Genomic DNA, 23,110 nt, shown 5'->3' with positions numbered 1-23,110 from the left:
CTCCCACATTCACTCCCATCCCAAGGATTCATGGGAAATGTAGGCTGATTACAGTTAGAGAGAGAGAAGAGGATATGATGCAATCACTGTTCTAAGAGATCCTCCCTGCCAGAAAAGATGATGCATTTTTTGAATTGCAGAGCTGACTTCCTGAAAATTCAATCAGTCATATCTCTTAAAGCGTTTGTTAACCCTCCCCCCCCCAAAAAAAAAATAGATTTTCTGGTACCTTAAAGCAGATTAACTGACTCTCGGCCGGTTTCCATGGCTACTGCAGGAGAGACTGAGCGGCCATGTGATCTCCCCGTCTGAGGGTCAGGGGGAGATCACGGCCTCTCCTGCAGTATCCATTCATCTGAGCTGTACAGCGGCCGCAAGTCATGTGACCGGCCTGAAGACAGCTCAAAAGCAGTATTTACAACGCTTGTTTTTCTACAAGCAAGGTACAGTGTGCTGTACGGAAGAGTTTGACTTATATCATGGGTTAACAAACCCTTTAAACGGTAAGAAATTTCACAAATGTAATAACTGTTTAGTGTTTTGTGTGTGTGTGTGTGTGTGTGTGTGGGGGAGGGGGGGTGTACTAATGGGGGATTTTTTAAAGTGCGTTTCTATTCTATTTAATTTGTCCCTTATCTATCTAAGCTTGGATCCTGACGGTGACAAAATAGAACACCCCTGCAAAAATGTGTGTTGAAATTGCCACTTGAACCCCTGATTGGAAGCACTTGTAACAATACAGGAGCACAATTTAGCAACAGAGCAGCCTATAACAGCATGTGCCTGTGCAAGAACCTTCATGGCACGACCGCTAGGTAATTTTAGAATGAAAGCAGATGATTTAAAAAATACCATAACTTTGAAATGATAAAAACATGTAAAAGTGTATATGAGATTTTAGTCATGAGGTTTACATATACTTTAATAGATCTCTGGTAAATATATTGGGGAAACATATTACTTTATCTAAGTATTGAACTGCTTCCTACAAATCTGATTGCACTTTGTTGGTGATAAATTCCCTTTACCAACATCGGCATCCACTGTGGACCCAGCACCATCAGTATATGTTGCCTAGATATAACTCTCCTTGAAATGAGAAAATCCGATAATTTCAGGCAGGTTTTCACAGGCTCTGTCATTGGGCAATCCAGTGCTGCTATTTAGGAGATCCATATAAGACATAGATGGATCAGACAGTATACAGTATATGACACTGGATGACTCCGTGGATGATTCATTGAGGGGAAAAAAGCTCTTGGGAGAGGACCAGTAAAGCTAGATTACCTGTTAGTGGCTCTATAGAAACCACTAACAGGTAATCTCATTGACTGTTCTCCCCTTTCCATAGCAAATTCTAAGATAACTTGTTCTTGGAAATAAAAACGTATTTGTAGATGTGACTCACAGATTATTAAGAAAATGAACAAAATAAAAACATTCATATTATTATATGGAGGTCTACAGTGCTAGTGGTTGCTTAACCCTCATAGACATTCAGCAATGGGCCTACTGATTTCACAATACCATGTATAACACAGTGTATAAAGTGGTGTGTAGCATATACTGCACAGAATTTACAGTTGAGCAGTATTATGCACAGCATATACCATACAGCGGTGGTTCTCAACCCTTCTAGTGCCGTGACCACTTGATAATACCAAGTTGTGGGGATCCCTAACAGTAAAATTATTTTCCTTGGTCCTTCATTGCTGTAATTTTGCGACTGTTATGAATCGAAATATAAATATCTGATATGCAGGATGTATTTTCATTCTTACAAATTTAACATCCATATAGGTTTTTATTAGTACACAAGATTAACTGCGCCAACCTGTATGTAAAATATTATAAATGCTATGCTTCTGTTAACATCATCCATCAATAGTTTGTGAATAAATAAGTACAACATGACGTGACTAGGCAAGAAAAAAAATATTATGGAACAAGACATATCATTTATATATAAACGTCCTGGTTGGTTCCTCAAAAGTGGTTATTCCGTGCCAGTGCTAGATATACAAAGTGTATAGCATCCAAACATTTATCTAGCACTGGCATGGAATAACCACTTTTGAGGAACCAACTGGGATGTTTATATATAAATGATATGTATTGTTCCATAATAATTTTTTTTTTTTTGCACAGTCATGTCAGACTTATTTATTCACAATCTATGTATTGATTGATTGATTGATTGATTAATTAGTGTCTCTGACTTACCAAAGTCACTCAGGTGTTCCATCAGAATCAGCAACCCGTCTAATGTGTTAACCGGAAGTGACGTTTTGTCGCCGCCATCTTGGTACACTCGTCCGCAGCAAGACTACAGTTATGCTGCGTACACATGATCGGACTTTACGGCATACTTGGTCTGGCGTACCGGATTTAGTCGGACAATACGATCGTGTGTGGGCTCCAGCGGACTTTGTTTTCTCAAAATTTTGACAGACTTAGATTTGAAACTGATCGAAAAGTCCGCTCATCTGTATGCTAGTCCGACGGATACGCTAGGGCAGCGTGTGGCTACTGGCTATGAACTTCCTTGTTTTAGTCCGGTCGTACGTTATCACGTACGAATCCGTAGGACTTTGGTTGATTGTGTGTAGGCAAGTCCGTTCATTCAGAAAGTCCGTCGTAAAGTCCGTTGAAAAGTACGCTGGACAAAGTCTGCCGTAATTTCCGCTCGTGTGTACGCGGCATTAGAAGTCGGCAAGCGGACATCATTTTATACCCACCAAAGTCCTATATTTTACACTTATTTTTAACAGTAAACTGAGTTTATATAATATATAAGCCTTATATAGTATATATGCTGAGTTTACTGGTAAAAATACTTGTAAAATGCAAGACTTTGGTGGGTGTAAAAAGATGTCCGCTTGCCGACTTCTAACTGTAGCCTTACTGCGGATGAGAGTACCAAGATGGCGGCGATGGAACGTCACTTCTGCACGGTCTCTCCTCTCCCGGGAGAGACATCTCGCTGGCGTACACACAGTAACTTCAGGTCCGTCTCAGCCAGCTTTTCAGATTGGACCAGCATTCGCGACCCCCTGGCAAATTGGTTTGAGAACCGCTGCCATACAGCAAAGCACCACAGCGTATATACAGTATCTCACAAAAGTGAGTACACCCCTCAGATTTTTGTAAATATTTTATTATATCTTTTCATGTGACAATACTAAAGAAATGACACTTTGCTACAGTGAGTGAGTGGCTTGTATAACAGTGTAAATTTGCTGTCCCCTCAAAATAACTCAACACACAGCCATTAATGTCTAAACCGCTGGCAACAAAGTTGAGTTCACCCCTAAATGAAAATGTCCAAATTGGGCCCAAAGTGTCATTATTTTGTGTGGCCACCATTATTTTTCCAGCACTGCCTTAACCCTCTTGGGCATGGAGTTCACCAGAGCTTTGCAGGTTGCCACTGGAGTCCTCTTCCACTCCTCCATGACGACATCACGGAGCTGTTGGATGTTAGAGACCTTGCGCTCCTCCACCATCCGTTTGAGGTTTCAAGGCAGTGGTTGTCTTGGACATATGTTTGGGGTCATTATCATGTTGGAATACTGCCCTGTGGCCTAGTCTCCGATGGGAGGGAATCATGCTCTGCTTCAGTATGTCACAGTACTTGTTGGCATTCATGGTTCCCTCAACGAACTGTATTTCCCCAGTGCAGACAGCACTCATACAGCCCCAGACCATGACACTCCCACTACCATGCTTGACTGTAGGCAAGACACACTTGTCTTTGTACTCCTCACCTGGTTGCCGCCACACACGATTGACACCATCTGAAACAAATAATTTTATCTTGGTCTCATTAGACAACAGGACATGGTTCCAGTAACCCACGTCCTTAGTCTGTTTGTCTTCAGCAAACTGTTTATGGGCTTTCTTGTGCATTATCTTTAGAAGAGGCTTTCTTCTGGGATGACAACCATGCAGACAGACCATTTTGATGCCGTGTACGGCAAATGGTCTGAGCACTGACAGGCTGACCCTCCACCTCTTCAACCTCTGCAGCAATGCTGGCAGCACCCATACGTCTACTTCCAAAAGACAGTGCACATGCACTCAACGTCTTTGGTCGATCATGGCGAGGCCTGTTCTGATTGGAACCTGTCCTAGTAAACTGCTGTATGGTCTTGGTCACCATGCTGCAGCTCAGTTTCAGGGTCTTGGCAATCTTCTTATAGCCTAGGCCATCTTTATGTAGGGCAACAATTCTTTTTTTCAGATCCTCAGAGTTCTTTGCCATGAGGTGCCATATTGAACTTCCAGTGACCAGTATGAGAGAGTGAGAGCGATAACACCAAATTTAACACTGCTCCCCATTCACACCTGAGACTTTGTAAAACTAATGAGTCACATGACACCGGGGAATGAAAATGGCTAATTGGGCGCACATGGACATTTTCACTTAGGGGTGTACTCACTTTTGTTGCCAGCGATTTAGACATTAATGGCTGTGTGTTGAGTTATTTTGAGGGGACAGCAAATTTACACTGTTATACAAGCTGTACACTCACTACTTTACATTGTAGCAAAGTGTCATTTCTTCAGTGTTGTCATATGAAAAGGTAGAATAAAATATTTACAAAAATGTGAGGGGTGTACGCACTTTTGTTTGAATGCATAATCCACATAGAGCGCAAAAAGCCAAGCAGAGTGGAGTATGTAGAATTTAGTACAGCGTATACTATAAGTGTTATAAGTTGTATAAGTGCGTCCTCCCTACCCCTCCTGAACCATACCAGGCCACATGTCATCAACATGGAGGGTACCTTACCATGTTGATGAGGACAAGGGCCTCTTCCCCACAACCCTGGCCCAAGTGGTTGTGGGGATCTCCAGGCAGGGGAGCTTTTTGGAATCTGGAAACCTTCTTTAGTAATATTGGAGCCCTCAGATACACACCTCCCCCCATGTAAATGAGTAAGGGTTACATAGTACAGACACCGTTTTTGGCAAGTACTTTAAAGTTTTACTAAACCCACAACAGTAAAATCAGTCTGTATATTGTATATACACTATATTACCAAAAGTATTGGAACGCCTGCCTATACAGGCACATGAACTTTAATGGCATCCCAATCTTAGTCCGTAGGGTTCAGTGTTGAGTTGGCTTACCCTTTGCAGCTACAGTGCATCCGGAAAGTATTCTCAGGGCTTCACTTTTTTCCACATATCCTTATGTTACAGCCTTATTCCAAAATGGATTAACCACTTGCCGCCCGCCATATAGCAAAATGACGGTGGCAAAGTGGTTTCAATATCCTGACCGGACGTCATATGACGTCGCCAGGATATCAAGCCGATGCATGCAGCGATCGTTGTTACGATGTGTCAGTCTGACACACCGCAACTCTGATCTGGGTAAAGAGTCTCTGACGGAGACTTAAGAGTTCTCTTCACTGGAACTAAGGGGCCAAGCCCAATCCCTGAAAAACAACCCCACACCATAATCACCCCTCCACAAAATGATTTCAATCAGTGCACAAAGCAAGGTCCATAAAGACATGGATGAGCAAGTTTGGGGTTGAGGAACTTGACTGGCCTGCACAGAGTCCTGACACCATACCCAGCATAGTGAACACTGCACACAACAGCACACACCATACTCAGCACAAAGGGCATTGCTCAACAGATCCAGCTCAACATATGAGCACACACCACACCAACTGGATCTGCTGAGCACTGCCCTTTGTGCTGGGCATGGTGTATGCAGTGTTTGGTATGCTGGGTATGGTGTATGCTGTTGTGTGGAGTGTTCATTATGCTGGGTATGGTGTGTGTTGTTGTGTGCATTGTTTACTGTGCTTTGTATGGTGTGTGCTGTTGTGTGCAGTGTTTACTATGCTGGGTAAGGTGTATGCTGTTGTGTGCAGTGTTCACTATGCTACGTATAGTGTATGCTGTTTTGTGCTGTGCTTACTATGCTGAGCATGGTGTGTGCTGCTGTGTTTACTATGCTGAGTATGGTGTATGCTGCTGTGTTTACTATGCTGAGTATGGTGTGTGCTGCTGTGTTTACTATGCTGAGTATGGTGTGTGCTTGCTGCTGTGTTTACTATGCTGGGTATGGTGTGTGCTGCTGTGTTTACTATGCTGAGTATGGTGTGTGCTGCTGTGTTTACTATGCTGAGTATGGTGTGTGCTGCTGTGTTTACTATGCTGAGTATGGTGTGTGCTGCTGTGTTTACTATGCTGAGTATGGTGTGTGCTGCTGTGCTTACTATGCTGAGTATGGTGTGTGCTGCTGTGTTTACTATGCTGAGTATGGTGTATGCTGCTGTGTTTACTATGCTGGCTATGGTGCATGCTGCTGTGTTTACTATGCTGGGTATGGTGCGTGCTGCTGTGCTTACTATGCTGAGTATGGTGCGTGCTGCTGTGTTTACTATGCTGAGTATGGTGTGTGCTACGTCCCCCATGATGATTTTGGGTTGCGCATGAGTGTCGACGTGTGCTGGGTGTTCATTATGCTGGGTATAATGTGTGATGTGTGTGCTGGGTATGGTACTGTATGTGCTGCTCAGTGACATATATACTGGGTACAATGAATGATTGTGCCTAAATCACTTCCTATGTGTGGCCCTCCTCACAGTCAGTGGCTATCTGTAGGGTGGCGGGCGGGGGCACAGGAAATTATCTCAGCCGCCCCTTAAGATATACTAAGGAAATTGAAAAAAAAAATCAATTTTCTTCTACAAATAAAATGGCAGTTTAATTTTATACCTGTAGGAGATAAAAAAAGACACTGACATTCAACAATTCACTGATTGGATTGTATAAAAAATGATAGCGCAAAATTTAGTATGTATAGAATATAATGTATAATTCAGTGAGTCACAGTTTAGAATAATTATCTGCTGCGTCTATGCTTAGAATAATATAGAAAGCCCCCAATTCCTTGGAGATTTCTACTATGAGGCGAAATTTAAAGCAGAACGCCATGATTTAAAAGTAAGTTCTTGGAAGATATAATAAACATAAATAAATACAGCTTGGTAACATTAAAATATTATTAGCTGTATTCTTTCAAAAACAAGCAGTGTAAGTACCTGCCTTTGACTTGGTATCAGCCTCTTGCAGTCTTCTGTATGGCAATACAGGGTACAAAGCAGGACAAGGAGCCAATCAGTTTGTGCGCTGACAACAAGCATGATGGGAGAAAGCAGAGTGACGAATAGAGGAGCTCATCGGTGTGCTGCTTGTGCCTTCAATGTCCAATCACAAGTTGGGGGCGGATCCAGGACAGTCTGGGCCAGGGCTGGACTGGGACAAAAATTTGGCCCTGGACTTCTTCCAGACTGGCCCACTTTAATTTTGCAAACATGACCAATACAGGATATAAACTATACGCAATTGCTCGAGGTGCACCCGCCCAGGATTGCCCTGCAAAGCAGGCAGTGGGTCCTGCTGGGAGCCGGCCACTGACCTGTGGGCCCTGCAAGGAGCTGGCCACAGGCCATGGCTATCTTCCAGCAGGACCCACAGTGTTGAGGCCTTTTTTGAGGTACTGGGTGGGCACTGGGGCAGGGTAAATGGAGGGGTGGATAGATGGGATTTGGGGTCAGCTGGCCCTGGGGGTATCAGGGTCTTTCACCTCAGCAATGCCTTCACCCCCCCTGGGAGCTTGAGCGTGTGGACTACTACTCCCAGAATGCAACAGGGTGCAACAGCTAGCTGGCGGCCATGCCCCCCAGTGAACTGACACTGACAGCTCCAGCACAGCTGGCTCTGGCCACTCACACATAGCCTCCTGATCCATGTTCCTGAGGACAGGCCAGTGCAAGAATTTTTGTGTACTTAGGCAACGGTGCATTTTACCACCCCCCCACCCCAAGGCAACTGGATACGTCCCTGACTGCCACTATCGTCCTATGCATACAGAAAGAGCCCCCCTTTACCATCAGAGACCCCACTTACAGAATGAGCCCCCCTTTATCATCAGATCCCCCACTCACTGAAAGAACCCCCATTTACCATCAGATCCCCCACTCACAGAAAGTACCCCCCTTTACCATCAGATCCTCCACTCACAGAAATAACCCCCCTTTACCATCAGATCCCCCACTCACAGAAAGAACCCCCCTTTACCATCAGATCCTCCACTTACAGAAAGACCCCCCCTTTACCATCAGATCCCCCACTCACAGAAAGAACCCCCCTTTAGCATCAGATCCTCCACTCACAGAAAGAACCCCCCTTTAGCATTAGATCCCCCACTCACAGAAAGAACCCCCCTTTACCATCAGATCCCCCACTCACAGAAAGAACCCCCCTTTACCATCAGATCCCCCACTCACAGAAAGAACCCCCCTTTAGCATCAGATCCCCCACTCACAGAAAGAACCCCCCTTTACCATCAGAGACCCCACTTACAGAATGAGCCCCCCTTTATCATCAGATCCCCCACTCACTGAAAGAACCCCCATTTACCATCAGATCCCCCACTCACAGAAAGTACCCCCCTTTACCATCAGATCCTCCACTCACAGAAATAACCCCCCTTTACCATCAGATCCCCCACTCACAGAAAGAACCCCCCTTTACCATCAGATCCTCCACTTACAGAAAGACCCCCCCTTTACCATCAGATCCCCCACTCACAGAAAGAACCCCCCTTTACCATCAGATCCCCCACTCACAGAAAGAACCCCTCTTTACCATCAGATCCCCCACTCACAGAAAGAACCCCCCTTTACCATCAGATCCCCCACTCACAGAAAGAACCCCCCTTTACCATCAGATCCCCCACTCACAGAAAGAACCCCCTTTAGCATCAGATCCCCCACTCACAGAAAGAACCCCCCTTTACCATCAGATCCCCCACTCACAGAAAGAACCCCCCTTTACCATCAGATCCCCCACTCACAGAAAGAACCCCCCTTTACCATCAGATCCCCCACTCACAGAAAGAACCCCCTTTAGCATCAGATCCCCCACTCACAGAATTAACCCCCCTTTAGCATCAGATCCCCCACTCACAGAAAGAACCCCCCTTTACCATCAGATCCCCCACTCACAGAAAGAACCCCCCTTTAGCATCAGATCCCCCACTCACAGAAAGAACCCCCCTTTAGCATTAGATCCCCCACTCACAGAAAGAGTTCTCCAGCAGCGCTGGAAATATACATGGTGGAGAGACTGTGGGGGAAGAAAGTGTAGCTGCAGCAGCGGAGCACACAGATCACATTATACCTGTCAGATGAGAACCAGGAAATGGAGGTTGGCGTGGTGGCTCCCTGTGCACGGTGTCCCGGTCCCGCACATGTCCTCCAGGCTCCACTAGTTTCGGCTTCAGCTCAGAGGAGGTGGATGGAGCTAAGTACTAGGCGCGCACGGAGAAGGAGGAAGTTAAATCCTCCTCCGCTCTGTATTCTGGGGCATCGCTCTGGTGACGTCACTGGTTGCTACACGCCAGGCGGCAGGCGGCTAGCAACCATTCCGGGCAGTGAGCCAGCAGCTGTGGAACTACAACTTAAAGCGGGTCTCGGCCGGCCTGCCCGGCCAGAATAAGTGACAGTCGGTAAAGCGGCGATGGTGGCCTTTTAAGGGGGCATCAGATCGGCACAGGGGGCAATCCAGGGACACTGTATTGTCCGGGAATGAAAGGATCCTGTCACTGAAAGCGGCCCACCGGGAAAGTCCCGGTAGTCCTGATGGCCAGTACATGCCTGGTCTGGGCTTAGAGGAAGTGGGTTGAATGATGCTAGCCATCAGACTGGGGACATCTTGTGGTGTAAAAGAAGTACTAAGGGAGAGGTGCTGTTTTAAAGGAAAAAAAAAAAACACTTTTCTAATTAAGAAAAATGATGTAACATATAACTGCTACACAAGCCTTGTTATTACAATGACCTATTATTTTCCAACTGTTTGTCTGACAGCTGGTCACCCATTCATCAGTTCTATTGTTGGTTACCTGATGGTTGTCAATCGGTCATCTGACAACCAACAAACCTTCTTCTTATGCCCCGTACACACGGTCGGATTTTCCGATGGAAAATGTCCGATCGGAGCGTGTTGTCGGAAATTCTGACCGTGTGTGGGCGCCATCGGACATTTTCCATCGTATTTTCCGACACACAAAGTTGGAGAGCAGGAGATAAAATTTTCCGACAACAAAATCCGTTGTCGGAAATTCCGATCGTGTGTACACAAATCCGACGGACAAAGTGCCACGCATGCTCAGAATCAGGGCCGTCTTTAATATGGTTTGGACCCCGGGCAAACATTTTTTTTGGGCCCCCCCCCCCCCCAATTCAATTTTGCTCTTCACCCCAACATCTCAAAAAACAGACACAAATATAGATTTATCTTTAAAAAACATTGCAGCCTCCTCATATCACAGCCCCCATTGCATTGCAGACCTTTCCACATTATAGTGCCCCTTTACACATCACAGCGCCCCTGTTACATTAGAGTCCCCTTCATCATGTCATAGTGCCCCTTTACACATCACAGCACCCCAATTACATTGCAGCCATTGCCACATCACACATTCACATGTATGTGTTTTGGCGGCCCACATTTGCGCAGGCATAGCAGCCCATTCATTTGAATGGGCTGCCTTGCCTGCGTTTCCTGCAGAAAAAAAAGTTGCATGCAGCATTTTAAAAATGCAGTGGCCTTGAAATTCATTCGGCTTTTGCACCATGCGACTTACCTGCAGTTCCTGCGCACACAAACGTACTGTGTCTTTAAAAGTGTGGCCTAAACATCTAAAAATGCAGCAAGTTTGCCGGAGCAGGAACTGCAGGTAAGTCACATGGTGCAAAAGTATAATGAACAGACAGTGCTGTATTTCATTGCTTGATGGGCATAGGTGTGTGCAGCCCTATTAAATGCTGCATGCACCTTTTTTTTTTGCAGGAAACGCAGACATGGCAGTCCATTCAAATGATTGGGCACTGTGCCTGCGCAAATGTGGGCCACCAAAACACATACATGTGAACCAGCTAGGCCCAAAAAAAGCCCATCAAGCAGTTCACACTGAGGCGCTTTGCAGGCGCTATAGCGCTAAAAATAGTGCCTGCAAAGTGCCCTGAAACAGCGGCTCCATTCACTCCAGTGTGAAAGCCCCAAGGGCTTTCACACTGGAGCGGTGCGCTGGCAGGGCGTCAGAAAAAGTCCTGCCAGCAGCTTCTTTGGAGCGCATTAGGAGCGGCGAACTCACCGCTCCTAAAGCGCCCCTGCCCATTGAAATCAATGGGCAGCGCCGCTGAACCGCCGGCAAAGCACCGCCGGCAAAGCACCGCCGTAGCGGTGCTTTGCAGGCGCTTTTAACCCTTTTTCGGCTGCTAGCAGGGGTTTAAAGTGCCCCGCTAGAGGCCGAAAAGCGCAGCAAAAACGACGGTAAAGCGCCACTAAAAACAGTGGCGTTTTACCACCAATGCCCGGGTGCTTTCAGTGTGCAAGCAGCCTAAATACAGTATGCCATGTTCCTGTAAATCATGCTGTGTGCTCTCCTCTGAGGCCTCACTCAGCCTGGACAGTGGACTACAGAATTGCTAAGTTTTTTTTAACTTTCTTTTATTACACAAGACATGGCATGGGGATAGGGGGAGCATGAGCCAGGGGAGGAGAAAAGACCTTACCTGGTCGTGGAAAGCTCAGCTAAATTCTCCACACTGCTCCTTAGTTTTTTCACTTCACCAGGCTTCAGTGCACTCTCCACTCCGCGCTGCCCAGGGCCCTGTCTCACTCCTCCGCTTCTCCGCTCCATCGAGTCAGTGCTAACACAGCACTGTCTGCACGCATAGCAAGGGGCGGGGCCAGAGCGTCAGTGGAGCTCAAGGCCCCGCCCACCCACGGCCCGCTCCTCAAATGAAAAAAAAAAAGGCACTGGCGTGCGCGCCGCCGCGGCTGACATCACATAATTCAGCGCCGATTTGCGGGCAGCACGCAGGGGTAACGGGCAGCTCTGCTTTGGGCCCCAAGCAATGACAGGGCCCTGGGCAGCTGCCCCGTTTGCCCTGCGCTAAAGACGGCCCTGCTCAGAATAAATAAAGAGATGAAAGCTATTGGCCACTGCCCTGTTTATAGTCCCGACGTACGTGTTTTACGTCACCGCGTTCAGAACGATCGGATTTTCCGACAACTTTGTGTGATCATGTGTATGCAAGACAAGTTTGAGCCAACATCCGTTGGAAAAAATCCATGGATTTTGTTGTCGGAATGTCCGAACAAAATCCGACCGTGTGTACGCCCTATTACTTGTCTGCTAGCAGTCAGCTGTTGGTCAACTGTCTGCTGCTCATCCCTCTGTTGTGCAGTCACTCCTTATTTTCTTCGATGAGGATGACTTAGCCTTTATTCCCGCTGCTTTCTCCTTTCGATTTTCTAAGAAAGGTGCTCTATTCCATCGATTGAATTCAGTGCAACCAGCCTTCCCATAAATATATTGAATCTTGGCCAGTCCCTGCTGAACCGGCCAAGATTTAATCTATCAATGGCTGACTTAAGTTCTGGTTCACATCAGAATCGCACAGCAATGTGCATGGTGTTCCTGTGCGATTCAGTACGATGTAATTTTCAGCCCATTTATTTGAATGGGCTGGGATTGCACTGGATCACACTAAAAGTCTGTCTCAATAAGGCCACAGCCATACCCTGTGGTTGGTACTTTCACTGTGCTAGACACGGATCCTGTGCCCCTCCAAAAGTGACAGTGCAGGAGCCTGATGATTGGCTGCTCAGACACTGAACACTGCATTACAGGGCAAGAGGAGCACTACTATGTGTCCCATACTCAGAAGTAATGGACTTTTCACAGTTAGTACAGTACAGATCAGGGCAGCATCCAGGACATGAAGGGTAAGCAAAGGCACTGGAAGGTAAGGCTGAGCTGTAGCCTTCCCTGCAGTCTTGCCCAGTTCTACAGGCTCCTTTTCCGTACTGAAAATGTTTACTTTGATTTCACTGAACACTGTGAGCTTTTCAAAGTGTGCATTAGAATCTGCAGCAATTAAAGTGGTTGGAAACCTCTGACAGGAAAAATGAACAAAGCATATCCTTCTATAGCGTGATTTCTGTCTTTAGTCTTGTTCCTCTGCTCTCTGCATGAGTCATTTATGACACCGAAGATCAAGGGGGACGGGGAAGGAAAGGGAAGCTCCAGCACACAGCAGGTGACTGACAACCTCAGCTGTGTACAGGGCTGCTGATAGAAATCACGGGGCCCCGTACTACCTGACAGGGCTCCCCTCCTCCGTAAGTATCAAATTATATTTTTGCTAAAATGCTAATGGCTGCCATGCTATGCTTGGCAGCCATGGCAGAAAGTATACCCCATTTGAACAAGACCAATTCAAGTGAATAGTGGCATGGAGGCAATATCTGCACCTCCACAGTGAGCTATCGGTACTGATCGCTTACTGTGTTCATTCAGGGCAATGTGTTAATTCAGGACAGTGAGCCCCCCCCTTACCATCCTGAAATAACCTGCCTGTGTGCCCTCAGCAGCTGCCAGCAGCAGAGAAGGGAAATCGTCAGTACTGCGGGGGAAAGGGGCACCCAGGGGTCCCAAACAGCAGGGGGAAGGGGGCGCAGATACTAGAATTGCTCCTCCTGCAGTGCAGCCGGAGAAAGAAAAGTAGAAGCCGGCAGCACTGCACAAAAGTCACAGCATCAAAAAGTGTCAGCATCAACGCAGTACTACTGGCCCTCCTGCTTGGCTGGTGCCCGTGCCCCCCTTTTGAACTGATAAGGCCAGGGCCCACTACAGGAGGGCTGGCTCTACTGCCTTATCAGCGGCCTTAGCTGTGCTTGTTTCCCTATGAGATTGTGTGTAGAGAGAAGTGTCCTTTCCCTTCACTCTCAGATTACACTGAGCTGTGCAGAGTGTGACATCAGATCTCCAAACCCTGTCCCAGAAAGCTTAGAAAATCTCAGAAAAGCTGTGTACATTCTGAATTTTAAACAGATGTCGAGAAAAGAGGGCTGCAGATAAACAACCTATGTAGGAGGATTTGTTTCATCTTTGTGTATCACTTGAAGCCAGCCACTTCACTGGGTATATGCAGTACTGGAACACGGTCATCCAGGCCCAGGGCAAGGATCCAGAATTGCGCTATCTCCCCTCCCCCCTGCTGTTAATACATGCTGTAGAATGGGTGTACCACCCAGCATCTATTTGTTTATGATGACTGCTGAGCCCTGACACCGTGGTCAGTTTACGTGCCTCAAAATAATGATAACAATATTGCCTGATCCTACTGAAGCAGCATCTCGTTTAAAGTCCCAATTACAGGAAACCAATTTTTAGTGATTTATCATTCAATTTAGGGGTGTAGGTCAGCTGGCTTCTTTAGTCGAAATTGGAAACGCCACAAATTTATATTCTTCAGTTTACGTGCCTCCGTCATCCACTGCTCTCCTCTGTCCTCTCCCCCATTGCCTCCCCCCTCCCCTCCCTGCCTGTCAGCTCTCACTAGCGCCGCTCTGCTCCCCTCCCCGCTGCTACAAAACCATGTGATGTTTATACTATCCCTATGGTTAGGTAAGAAGATGTCTCCTAGTGTCTGTGCTTTATAAAAAAAAATGCTGATTTCTACCTGATTTCACAGCTCCTCCCGGCGCTCACGTGACTCCTCGGCTCTCTCCTCCTCTCCTCCCCACCTCCCCGGCTGACATCAGCGGGAGTTCTCAGCTTCGTCCGCTGGAGCTGTCAGTCGCGGAGGGAAAGAGCGGGAAGTCAGATGATCGCCGGGAAGTGCTGTGAAATCAGGTAGAAATCGTCTTTTTTTTTTTTTTCTAAAGCACAGACACTAGGACACATGTTCTTATCTAACAGAGGGATGGATAAAGATCACATAGTGTCTTAACAACCACTTTAATTAACATTCTAATTAAGTATTTATTTTAAGACCTTTCCATTGTCATTCTGTATCTTATTTTAGACCAAGCATCATCACCACTGGGTCTCTGTGCTTTTCTGTGCAATGCAGTCAGATCATGGCTGGTGGGAGGGGCTTGCTAGGTGTTGTACAAAGCTTCCTGAAAACATGACAGCACCCTGTCTCAAGAGCCAGACCCGCTGATTGGCTCCCCCTCTGGCTATTGCACAAAATGATGTACAGGTACGCTGTTTCACGTAATAGAGCTGACCTGCCGCATTATATGTACTCTGGCTAGTCGCAAAGTGGTTAAGGGACCAGGGTCCATTTTTTTTTTTTTTTTTTAGGGTAACAAACACTTTAAGGGAGTAGGGAGAAACCAGGAAAGGAAAATGAAAGCAGATTCAATTTCAGCTTTAAAGAGTAACTCCATTTTTGTTGAGAAAAAAGATTTTAACAAACATTGTTGCAGAGTCCTACCTTTTGTTTATTCTGAAGATATGCCTGTGTGTTTGTCTGTGCCCCTGGGCAAAGTAAGTCTAATTGGAGTGGTTTCATAATTATCAACCAGCTGCTGCACCTGCAGGGCTCTAATGGGGAAAAGTGTAGGGTATGCATCCCTTTAGAGCTGATTTCTTATTGGGAGTATCTCTCTCAAGCAGGGATGCCTGAAATCTGACTTGTATCTTAATGCAGACTTCCAGGAGAATCAGTGAGCCAATCACACAAGCAGGAAATTACATATCTGGGTACATTCTGTGTACAGAACACCTCCAGGTAGCCATATTGCATTTCATTTTACAGAAAATTACAGAGCTGCAGATTGAAAAGTAAAGGTCATTTTAATAGCATTCAATTACAATATGACTTGTGTTGCAATTGTATATGCTATATATTTTTTTTTATCTACTTTTTTTTTTTTCCACAGGAAAGTGAAGTTACCCTTTAACAACAGCATGAATATAAATAAGATTGTCTACTATACTATTTGTATTTTTATATTCACTGAAAATATTTTACACTAAGGTCTATCTGCATTTTAGGTCTTTTCACATCTTATATTTTGTATGTTTTTTTATTTTATTTTTTTTTTTTTTACATCATTCCTGTTCTGAATATTGCCTATTATTAAACTGAAAAAGAAAAAATAGATGAGTGTATAGGAATTCCATGATGTTTCCATGTGTCCTTAGAGCAGGGGTAGGCAACCCCCGACACTGGTGCCACAAGCAGCACGCAAAGCCTCTTTTGCCGGCACTCGACTTCCTCCCCATCAGCAGAGCAGTGCAGGGAAGTGTCAGTGAGACACTAAGACCCCATTCACACAGGGGCAACACGACTTGCAGGTCGCCTCAGCGAGGCGACCTGCAAACGACTGCCCGGGCGACTTGCAAAACGACTTCTGTATAGAAGTCTATGCAAGTCGCCCCAAGTCGCCCCCGAAGTAGTACAGGAACCTTTTTCTAAGTCGGAGCGACTTGCTTCGCTCCCCTTAGAACGGTTCCATAGCACAGAACGGGAGGCGACTTGTCAGGCGACTAGGTCGCCTGACAAGTCGTCCCTGTGTGAATGGGCTCTAATGCATTCCAATTTCAGAATTCCCCACACCGCACCTGCACTGAGGGGGAGGGGGGGGGACTGTGCGGGGTGGGGAGAGGGGAAACATTGATTTTTTTCTCTAACTTTGCTGTAGCTGAGATCGTTAGCACGATCAGTTTGTGGAACTATTGTTGAGCTTCTGGGAACTTTGTTGAAATGATTCCTGAACCTTTGCGTCACTTACTTCTGAACCCCCGCACTCTGTGTCCCTTTAAGCCACAGCCAGTATTCAGCGCAATGAAAATCACACCCAACCACTTTTTCTCAGCTGCGGGGGCCCAACTTATGATCCTGCACACAGGCCCACTGCTTTCACAAAATGCCCCTTGACCTGAGCTCTTCATTGCACATCCATTCCAGATGCTTGTATGTGACATTACATACATCACATACCAGTGGCAGAACTTTCAGGGTCGCAGCAGTCGCATTTGCGACTGGGCCCTTGCGTTCTGCCACTGTGGGGGGGCCCGAGACTCAGCATCTCCCCCTGCACCTCTGGCTGTCAATTTAGTATGCAGTGGGGGGAGTGGGAGGGGGCGATCGTCAGTTCTATGGTGCCTGTGAGCCACAGGATCTCCCTGGGGCTAGTAGTTCTCTTCCCGACTGTATACAGTGGAGAGGGGAGGGGCCTCTGACCCGGGCATGTATTCTCGTCACACAGTTTACAAGTGAGTCAGCTCTGCTTCTACACTCTTGCTGATACCTGGTTGGAGGCCCCTCCCCTCTCCACTGTATACAGTCGGGAAGAAAACTACAAGCCCCAGGGAGATCCCGTGGCTCACGAGCACCATAGAGCTGCCGATCGCTGCCTCCCACCTCCCCCAGGTGGGGGGTCCAGAGATGTGCTAGGGTTAGAGGTGCACAGCGGAGACCAGCCAGGTACAGGGGAACCTCTGGAGGGGGGGGGGGCAGCTGTCTGGGGAACCTGATGTAAGGAGGGGCTCTCTGGGGCCCCGGATGTAATGGGGGCTCTCTGGGGACCCTGATGCATGGAAGGGGCTCTCTGGGAACACTGATGTAAGGGGGGGGCTCTCTGGGGACCCTGATGTAAGAGGGGGTTCTCTGGGAACCCTGATGTAAGGAGGGGCTCTCTGTGGACCCTGATGTAAGGGGGGGCTCTCTGGGGACCCTGATGTAATGGAGGCTCTCTGGGGACCCTGATGTAATGGAGGCTCTCTGCGAACTCTGATGTAAAGGGGAGGCTCTCTGGGCACCCTGATGTAAGGGGGGGCTCTCTAGAGACCCTGATGTAAGGGGGGCTCTCTGGGGATGCTGATGTAAAGGGGAGGCTCTCTGTGGACCCTGATGTAAGGGGGGGTTCTCTGGGGACCCTGATGTAAGGGGGGGGGCTCTCTGGAGCCCCTTATGTAAGGAGAGGTTCTCTGCAGACCTTGATGTAAAGGGGGGCTCTCTGGGGACCCTGTTGTAAGGCGGGCTCTCTGGGTACCCTGATGTAAAGGGGGCTCTCTGAGGACCCTGATGCAAGGAGGGGTTATCTAGGGACCCTGATGTAAAGGGAGGCTCTCTGTGCACCCTGATGTAATGAGGGGGGCTCTGGGGACCCTGATGTAAAGGGGAGGTTCTCTAGGGACCCTGATGAAAGGGGGGCTCTCTGGGGACCCTGATGTATGGAGGGGCTATCTGGGGACCCTGATGAAAGTGGGGGCTCTCTGGGAACCCTGATGTAAGGGGGGGCTCTCTGGGGACCCTGATGTAAGGAGGGGCTCTCTGGGGACCCTGATGCATGGAAGGGGCTCTCTGGGAACCCTGATGTAAGGGGGGGGCTCTCTGGGGACCCTGATGTAAGAGGGGGTTCTCTGGGAACCCTGATGTAAGGAGGGGCTCTCTGTGGACCCTGATGTAAGGGGGGGCTCTCTGGGGACCCTGATGTAAGGGGGGCTCTCTGGGGACCCTGATGTAAGGGGGGCTCTCTGCGAACTCTGATGTAAAGGGGAGGCTCTCTGGGCACCCTGATGTAAGGGGGGGCTCTCTAGGGACCCTGATGTAAGGGGGGCTCTCTGGGGATGCTGATGTAAAGGGGAGGCTCTCTGGGGACCCTGATGTAAGGGGGGGTTCTCTGGGGACCCTGATGTAAGGGGGGGGGGCTCTCTGGAGCCCCTTATGTAAGGAGAGGTTCTCTGCAGACCTTGATGTAAAGGGGGGCTCTCTGGGGACCCTGTTGTAAGGCGGGCTCTCTGGGTACCCTGATGTAAAGGGGGCTCTCTGAGGACCCTGATGCAAGGAGGGGTTATCTAGGGACCCGGATGTAAGGGGAGGCTCTCTGTGCACCCTGATGTAATGAGGGGGGCTCTGGGGACCCTGATGTAAAGGGGAGGTTCTCTGGGGACCCTGATGAAAGGGGGGCTCTCTGGGGACCCTGATGTATGGAGGGGCTATCTGGGGACCCTGATGAAAGTGGGGGCTCTCTGGGGACCCTGATGTAAGGGGAGGGCTCTCTGGGGACCCTAATGTAAGGAGGGGCTCTCTGGGGTCCCTGATGTAAGGGGGGGCTCTCTAGGGACCCTAATGTAAGGGGGGCTCTCTGGGGACCCTAATGTAAGTGGGGCTCTCTGGGACCCTAATGTAAGGGGGGCTCTCTGGAGCCCCTTATGTAAGGAGGGGCTCTCTGGGGATCCTAATGTAAGGGGGGCTCTCTGGGGACCCTGATTTAAGGTGAGGCTCTCTGGGGACCCTGATGTAAGGGGGGGCTCTCTAGGGACCCTAATTTAAGGGGGGGCTCTCTGGGGACCCTAATGTAAGTGGGGCTCTCTGGGACCCTAATGTAAGGGGGGCTCTCTGGGGACCCTTATGTAGGGGGGGCTCTCTGGGCCCCCTGATGTAAGGGGGGCTCTCTGGAGACCCTGATGTAAGAGGAGGCTCTCTGGGGACCCTAAAGTAAGGAGAGGCTCTCTGTGCACCCTGGTGTAATGAGGGGGGGCTCTGGGGACCCTGATGTAAAGGGGAGGCTCTCTGGGGACCCTGATGTAAAGGGGAGGCTCTCTGGGGACCCTGGTGTAAAGGGGAGGCTCTCTGGGGACCTTGATGAAAGGGGGGCTCTCTGGGGACCCTGATGTAAGGAGGGGCTATCTGGGGATCCTGATGTAAGGGGGATCTCTGGGGACCCTGATGTAAGGGGGGGCTCTCTGGGGACCCTGATGTAAGGGGGGCTCTCTGGGGACCCTGGAGTAAAGGGGAGGCTCTCTGGGGACCCTGATGTGGGGGGGGCTCTCTGGGGACCATGATGTAAGGGGGGGCTCTCTGGAGCCCCTTATGTAAGGAGGGGCTCTCTGGGGATCCTGATGTAAGGGGAGGCTCTCTGGGGACCCTGATGTAATGAGGGGGGCTCTGGGGACCCTGATGTAATGAGGGGGGCTCTGGGGACCCTGATGTAAGTGGGGGATCTGCACTCGGATATGTAACGATAATATATATATATATATATATATATATATATATATATATATATATATATATATATATATATATATACGCACATGTATATTATATACATGTGTATGCCTGGCCTGCCCAAGCGTATGGCTTTCGCTGCTATGGGCTCTAGCCTGAGATCTTTTGTAGACGGTGGTGGTTGGTGGATGGTTTCTTGCACCGGGGCCCTGAAGATTCTAGTTACGCCTCTGTCATATACATCACAAGTACGTGGGCTGGATACGAGAGTTGGATCAGCAGGATGAGTGTGCCAGGATAGTTAGATGTGTCTCATCTCTGCTTCCTTTCACCACTCTGCATATGACGCATATTATAGATGAGGAGAGGGTACAACGGTGGAGCAGATGAGCAGGAGGATACAACGGTGGGGAAAATGAGCAGGAGGGGTTCAGAGGTGGAACAGAAGAGTAGGAGGGTACAGCGGTGGGGCAGATGTGTAGGGAGGTACAGTGATGGAAGAGATGAGAAGGGGGTTCAGCAGTGGGACAGATGAGCAGGGGGGTACAGTGTTGGGCCAGAAAAGCTGGGGGGTAGAGCAGTGGGGCAGATGTGAAAGGAGGTGTATTGGTGGGGCAGATGAGCAGGGGGTTATAGTGGTGGGGCGGGAGAGCAGGGGGAACAGAGGTGGGGCAGATGAGCAGGGGGGTACAGAGGTGAGACAGATGTGCAGGAGGTACATTGGTGGGGCAGATGAGAAAGCAGGTTACAGTGGTGCGGCAGATGAGCAGATGGGTTCAGTGTTAGGACAGATGAGAAGGTGATTCAGTAGTGAAACAGAAAAGCATGGGGATACGGCGGTGGAGCAGATGTGCAGGGAGGTACAGTGGTGGGGCAGATGAGAAGAGGGGTACATTGATGGGGCAGATGAGCAGGATGGTTACAGTGGTGGGACAGAAGAGCAAGGGGGTACAGTGGTGGGGCAGATGTGAAGGAGGTACAGTGGTGGGAGGGATGAGAAAGGGGTCCAGCGGTGGGGCAGAAAAGCAGGGGGGTACAGTGGTGGGACAGATAAGCAGGGAGTTACAGTGGTGGGAAAGATGAGCAGGTGGGGTTCAGTGTTGGGGCAGAGAAGAAAGGAGGTACATTGGTGGGACAGAAGAGCAGGGGGTTACAATGGTGGGGCAGAAGAGCAGGGGGTTACAGTGGTGGGAAAGATGATCAGGGGGATTTACACTGGTGGGGCAGATGAGCAGATAAGTTCAGTGTTAGGACAGATGAGAAGATGGTTCAGTGGTGGAGCAGATGTGCATGGAGGTACAGTAGTGGGGCAGATGAGAAAGTAGGAACATTGGTGGGGCAGATGAGCAGGGGGTTACAGTGGTGGGACAGAAGAGCAGGGTGGTACAGTGGTGGGACAGAAGAGCAGGGTGGTACAGTGGTGGGACAGAAGAGCAGGGTGGTACAGTGGTGGGACAGAAGAGCAGGGTGGTACAGTGGTGGGACAGAAGAGCAGGGTGGTACAGTGGTGGGACAGAAGAGCAGGGTGGTACAGTGGTGGGACAGAAGAGCAGGGTGGTACAGTAGTGGGACAGAAGAGCAGGGTGGTACAGTGGTGGGGCAGAAGAGCAGGGTGGTACATTGGTGGAAAAGAAGAGCAGGGTGGTACAGTGGTGGGACAGAAGAGCAGGGTGGTACAGTGGTGGGACAGAAGAGCAGGGTGGTACAGTGGTGGGGCAGATGTACAGGGAGTTACAGTGGTGGGGCAGATGTACAGGGAGTTACAGTGGTGGGGCAGATGTACAAGGGGTTACAATGGTGAGGCAGATGTACAGGGGGTTACAGTAGTGGGGCAGATGTACAGGGGGTTACAGTAGTGGGGCAGATGTGCAGGGTAGTACGGTGGTGGGGCAGATGTGCAGGGGGGACAGTGATCTGAGGTGTGAAGGTGCATGAATTGGGGCTGATCTGAATTGTGGAGTTGTAGGAATTGGAGCTGATCTGAGGCACGAGAGTGCAGGATGTTAATTTCTCACTACTAAAGTAGTTTACAGCATTTACTTTATAAAAAAATATTTTCGTGATTGAGAGTGTGAAGTTGACATTTTTTTGTTATAAAATCAGCACGCTCAATTTCTTTGAAAACATTTTTCGGCACACTGTGCTCAAAAGGTTGCCTACTCCTGCCTTAGAGAGCAGTATAGAAGATTACTTCTTGCTACTAACTTGCTGTAATTGGCTTAGGTGTCATAATCTGATTTGTTACTAGCTAATGATCATCTAGTGTTACATACAGAGTGGTTTCAAAGGCTGAACATGCAACATTGTTTCATAACATGGCTGAATAGCAAGAACTTGTGTAGGTACAGTTTGCCTTAAGCCCCGAACACACGATCAGAAAATCGTACGGAAAATACCGCTTTCGAAGCGATCGTACGATAATCGGTTCATTCGTACAGAGCTTTCGAGAGCCGATCAGGACAGTTCATCCGATATTGTTCTATCGGACATGCTTGAAAATTTTTTTCGTACGATGCCAGATCGTATGATTTTCGTTCAATCAGTACAGTACAGCTATCGTTTGAAAATGCAATATGAATGCATTACAACACATGACATCACTTCTGAATTTTTTTTCTGTCGTGCGGAAATTTTCGTGACTTTAGTAAACTCATCAGATTCGATCTGAGATTAGCATGCAATAAAAAACGGACAATCATTCGTCCGATAATCTCATCGTGTGTATGAGGCATTAGGCTCCTTTAACACTGATACGTTTTTACTGCATTTTTATCTTGCAAGAAAAGTGTTTCCCTTTAAATCCTATGTGACTTTTTACACCACTGTGCTGGGGGTGCAATGTGTTTTGAAAAGTCCTGCATGTTGCATCTTTGGTGCGGTTTTGAAAATCGCACCAAAATCGCAGCGTCCCATTGAAATGAATGGAAAACGCGGCTAAATCATGGTAAAGTTGGAATAAAAACATACCGCGATTAGCGTTTTTTGGTGCATTTTTGAGTCACATATCCATTTTTCACAGGTGCAGGCAATCGAAAAGTACACCAGAAACACACAGTAAAGCATCTGAAACATAGCAATATCGCTGTAAAAACGCATATGCATTTTTACCACAATTCTGCTACAGAGCAATGTGAAAGGACTCTTAGGATGCATAGGTGGAACATGTAGTAACTAGATCATACCCAAGGTTGGAGTGGAAGGCACATTTGTAAAGTCTCTCTATTTCAGTGGGAAATCCATGATAATAGGGATAA

General features: G+C 48.1%; 1 protein-coding gene across 1 annotated transcript in view; it reads left to right on the top strand.

The window, feature by feature from the left end:
* The first annotated feature begins 380 nt into the window (after positions 1-380).
* LRRC9 (leucine rich repeat containing 9) overlaps positions 381-23,110 on the top strand; it is a 244,501-nt gene continuing 221,771 nt past the window's right edge. Inside the window, exon 1 of the mRNA XM_073610131.1 lies at positions 381-503. The gene's annotated coding sequence lies outside the window, so the exon portion shown is untranslated. The remainder of the gene's footprint in view (positions 504-23,110) is intronic.

The sequence above is a fragment of the Aquarana catesbeiana genome, linkage group LG13 (assembly GCF_042186555.1).
Source record: "Aquarana catesbeiana isolate 2022-GZ linkage group LG13, ASM4218655v1, whole genome shotgun sequence".
Lineage (NCBI taxonomy): Eukaryota > Metazoa > Chordata > Amphibia > Anura > Ranidae > Aquarana > Aquarana catesbeiana.
The sequence above is the reverse complement of the archived record's forward strand: the minus strand, read 5'-3'. Positions and strand labels throughout refer to the sequence as shown.